The sequence below is a fragment of the Pogona vitticeps genome, chromosome 4 (genome assembly GCF_051106095.1).
Source record: "Pogona vitticeps strain Pit_001003342236 chromosome 4, PviZW2.1, whole genome shotgun sequence".
In the NCBI taxonomy this organism is placed as follows: domain Eukaryota; kingdom Metazoa; phylum Chordata; class Lepidosauria; order Squamata; family Agamidae; genus Pogona; species Pogona vitticeps.
Window position 1 is genome coordinate 71,599,087 of NC_135786.1, and position 5,403 is coordinate 71,604,489.

The window sequence follows — 5,403 nt, forward strand, 5'->3', positions numbered from 1 at the left end:
GTCTTTAGTTTAAAAAAAAAATCCATCTTCCTACACATGGGTCTCTGCTGGAACTTCAAATGACTAGTAAATGTTGAGAAAATAGCAGTGAGCTTATACATGAGTGCTGAATAGTCTCCAGATTGTTTATGATTCTGGATTCATGGTTAGTTGCTTTGATCCACACAGATCAACACTTTGATCAAGTCGTGTAACGCAGCAGCAGCGTTCACTTTGGTTCTTTGGCCAGCCTTGTTTGCACTCAGCTGACATGGGGCTGAAAAACATAATAAATGTAAAGTTAGAAAATCAGCAGAACAAATACAGTACCAGAGAGGAAAATAAAAAGTGGCAGAACACCAGAGACATAAAAATCTCAGTAGGAGAGCCCATCAAAATATGAGACTTTTTACCCCTTTCGTTGACACAAAATGTTCACACTTTACATTTTGCCAGATTTTCTCAGCCTCTCTAGGCTCAGGGGCAACCTCACGCTGGTGGCAATCTCCACCTTTGATGCTGCTCCATTGAAAACAACAGAACGGTGCCAGAAGTGGCCAGACATTCTGTGCCCTTTTCCCCAAGGTGTTTCTTAGAGGTGTGTGTAAGAAGTGCTATTTCTCCAGCCGGGGCAAGTGGCTTATGATTGGTGCCTCATCTTGGTTGGGGGGAACAGCTCAGGAAGAAGGGAGGATGGTGCAGAAAATCTAGCCACTACTTTTCTATGAAGCAGTTGTTGCAAAACTCCTGGAAGGCTATGAAAATAAAATAATGCAGGCTGTCATTCTTCAGGGGTTAAGAGTGGGAATCAACACCCAGACTTGTTCAATGGATAGTATTAGGTTTTTCCACACAACATGACTAACTGGATTCCCACAGTGTGACTTTAAGCATCTCTACCTGTCTGTAAATCTCACTGAGGTCGATGATAACTTACTCCCATCAAATATATTTAGGATTACAGTTTCTTCTTCTTCTTCTTCTTCTTCTTCTTCTTCTTCTTCTTCTTCTTATTATTATTATTATTATTATTATTATTATTATTATTATTATCATCATCATCATCATCATCATCATCATCATCATCATCATCATCATCATACATAAAGAAAAATCATTATTATTCTTTTTCTAGGGATAAGGGTGATAAGGATGAAGACAATGATCACATTGGTTTTTTTTGTTAAAAAGAATCCATCACTGCTCTGTCCTTCTTGGCAGCTCATTGCACAAGCATCTTCACTCAAACCCAATTCTAAGTTTTTGTTTCATATTATACTTTTTACCTCCTCCAGGGCAATTCTGTCCTGACTATTGTTGCACTGCTATGACCCCAGTATTCATTCAACTAAATTTCACAGTTCTTATATTTGTCAACACACTCCACAGTTACATTTTGGATTTTTAACTATATCAGTTTTTATTGATCATCATGAACTCAGTTTTCCTAACTTTCATTTTCAGGCTGTTCTTCCAATATCAATCTGGAAAGGGGTCCTCTTATATATCTGCATGCCCCTTTCTACCTAACTCTTCTCTTCCTCTGCAGATTCTTCCTCCCCCACCCACCAAAGCCTGCCTTATATCATCTCCCAATTCCTTAGGGCCTTCTACCCACTATCCCTCTAGGGGATATTCTTCTTTGCTCAAGTTTGCTGATGATGCCTCTTCTCCTGGGACTTCCATCAGGGTTCCAGACACCCTGGCCTTGGGTTCTTTGTCTGGCCTAAAGTCTGGCCTACCAGGGAACTGCTTGCCACAAATACCCAAGTCACAGAAAAAAAGAGAGGATAACTTGCCCACCAGGGCACCAATGCTGGCCTCTTCCTCCTCCTCACATATAAAACAGGACTTTTTAAAAACTTTTCAAGTCAATCCTTGCTTCAACCAAATATAGATTGCTTCACTTTCACATCTGTCGTTGTTGTTTTCCATAAAAATGTTTATGGATATAAAAATAGGCCCTTTAAAGTGTATTATGGAATATCTGTGGATAACCAATTGCTTACAATATTGAGTGAAATCAAAAGAATAACTACATTCAGATCCACACATTAATCCAGTAGATGCTGACCCACCCAAGATTCTTTTGTTTTACAGAAATGGATACAATCTGGTACCTCTTTTTCAAAATTAATCCAGGCTACTGGGTCATTTCCCCAAATGTCCACAGAATATCCAGAACAGATGTGGACAAATCTGGTCATCTTGCCCTCTTTCAGAGGGCAGGCATTTGTAACATATTGTAAAAATGATCAGAAATGAAATGTTCACCCATCCCTAGCAGCAATGAGCAAATCTGTTACTTTCACCTTCTATCACATTTGAATTGTGTGCATTTTGGTAACTTTTCAATTAAAAAACGAACAATAAAGTAATTATTGTCTATCTGTAGTAACAAGATGGAATCTTAGCTACTCTGATAAAAATAGTCAAAGAGGCCAATTACATTATATGGGAATCCTCCTCCAAATCAGTGAGAGCTGAGTCATGAATCCACTATGAGAATTTCATGGTTTGGTTTGGTTTGGTTTGGTTATGGCAACATTCCTACTTTTACATTCTTATCCCAGGGTTTAGAAATGCAGGATGTGATTCAAATATGCAGAAAAACACTGAGAATCGTAGGGCTGGAAGTTGCTCAGAGGTAATTCCCCCCCCCCAACAAGACCCTGATTATAGATGAGGACCTCTTCATCCATTAAAATGTATCCAAAGGGAATGTCAGCTTCTGCTCCACATTGTCACAATGCCAAATGGTTCTGTAGACAGTGCAGGAAGCTATTATACAGTAAAGAGCCAACATTATTCCTTCTCATGGTACAATGCAAGTGATCATCACTCCCTCAAATGCAAAAGGAGGTCTGTGCTTGTGCATCCCTTCCAAGATATTATGTGAACTAAATGTGTCCAATGTCCATAAACATTATTTCTTATTTGCTGAAGCTTCCCTTTAATTTTCAGGGGAAAGGGGGAAAGAATGTTCTTTAAAACCTAGACAACAGAGTGAGAAACTGTTGTGGAGGCCAAGACATAACTCATATATCCAGAGCTTTAAAGAGCTTAGGTTTTGGACTGTGTCTTCAAGAACGTTCCCAGCAGCCTGGCCACTAGCCCTGCTGAACAGAGGATTTGTAGAGCTGTGTAGTCCAAAAAAAGTAACTTTTCAAAGTACTGCACCTATTGTTCCATCACTTTAATCTGGCTACAAGCCATAACGCTTCTGGCACGAGAGGACAGGGACAATTCCAACCAAGCCTATTTGAGGGAAATGATCTGTCCCTCGGTGTTGTGTCAGTTCAGCAACTGACATGGTCTTCCTAATATTGTGAAGTGTTAAGAATATGAATGATGTTCTCAGTCTATTTGGAAATCTCTTTGTTTTTGCAGGGAGCTTTTCTGAGTGGGTGGGGTTGTTTGAAGAAAGAACAAGGGCTTGTCTTGTATTCAGAGCCAGAAGCTCTGACTCTCTCGGCCGAGAAAACACCTGCTTGCCATTTTAATGAAATTGACACTCTTCAGATAGATTCCCATACAGTCAATTGCTCAACAAAAGAAAGGCTGTTTTGTTTTCTCTCCCTCCCCACATCAAGAAAATGAAGTGCAAGATTTGGGTCAATTTTCTTGATGAAACTATGAGAAAAGAATAACCAAACCAGAGGTATTTAATTAGTTTCATTAGTATGCATCGGGTTCTCTGAAAGCACTTTGGAACAAAATCTGCTTTCAGGCAAACAGAGACAGATGGCACAGTTGCCCATTCCTGTGAGCTGGACGGCTCCACTGACAAGCCCATCATCCTTCTATATTAAAAGGAATCCTCTCTTTGTTTGTATTAGCTTTTGATTTTCTCTTAATGCACATTTGAAGCCATGTCTGTTTCTTGCTGCTCATAGTTAAACTCATGTGAAAAAGAACATCCAACACAACAAAACCTTTCTCCTTTTCCAGACTTCAGATCAGGTCTTGGAAAAGTTACTTCTTTAGACAACAGATTCAATGTTGGCTGGCATATTCCCCAAATTAAATGTTCTGCTGTCTGATGTGTGTGGGGGCTCTTGTCCATGTTAACCTGTCCCACAAAAAAAGCTGCAATTCTGTTTATACTCACCTATGAGTAGACCCCACTGAAAATAGCAAGCCTTACTCCAGAGTCATCTGTTTAGCAACAGTGGGCAATTATAGCCTTCCAGAGATTACTGGACAGCAGCTCCTAAAAATTCTGATCAAGGGGTCTAGCCAATTTGGAAGGCCTTAGTTTCATATCCTTGACTTATAAAGATGTCAGGGATGTAAGTCCTTATTCATTTTGTCCTTGCAAGTAAGGATGAAGAACTGCAAATATTTTCTCTTTGCCCTCTGAGAACGTCAAATAATTTTTGACAGCATCAACTCAAAATTTGCACAGTTTGCATAAATTGCTCAAAGGTACAAACACCGCCGTCTTGCACAGTATCAGAAGCATTAGATGGCTTGTTTGTATTTTTCTTTAACAAACAGCTAGCCTTTCTGTGTTTACTTTATATGTCTGAGTGTTCTTTGCTTCTGAAAGAAAATGACATTATACTTATGCAGACTGCAGCAGAAATGTATGCAATCTGCAGATATTTAGTATATCCCAAATGGAAAAAAGCAGTCCTTGGCTGTCTCTTGCTGTGGAAACAAGGAATCCCAGGAATTACCAGGAATCCCAGGAAATCCCAGGAAACCTGGACCTTTCTCACCAAGGTGTCTTATAGTGTCAAAACATCCTGAATCGACAAGAAAAAAGAATTTAGTGAGTATTCTTCACATCCCAAAAGCAAGAACTGTAAATAATACATTAGTTTTTAAGTTGCCAGAAAATTGTTCATCTCGTCCTTGAATAGACCAACAGAAGTGCCTCTCTTAGATGAACCAGTGGAACTAAAATGGAAACAGACTGGATGAATGGAAAACTCTTGCTTATAACTCGTAGTTCGCCAAACAACTTCTTGCATGACAACAGTTATTAGCATGTGAAAAAGCATGAAACATCTACCTAATTAAAACACAAGGATATATATTGCAAATTAAAAAAAAATATTGGACATGAAGATTTGAAGCTCCTTGTTCTGGGTAAGGCCACTGCTCTGTTCATCATAATTATAACTATCTCTTCTTTAAGTTGTATAGCTGGATAGATATCTCAATAGTTTGGGGATCTGGCTGCAGGAGTTTGATTCCCCACAGTTCTCCTAGAAGAAGAACCATCCTGAGTAGCTTTGGGAAAGCTGCACAGTCCCAGGATGCCCCCATAAGAAGGAAATGCTAAACCTTGTATTGTCTACCTGGAAACCCCTGAAAAGAGTCAATACCATAAGTCAGAATTTACTCAATGGCACACAGTGATGATGATCATAATAATTATGTATTAGTTTTCCATAGTTTCTCCTGGGTATACTT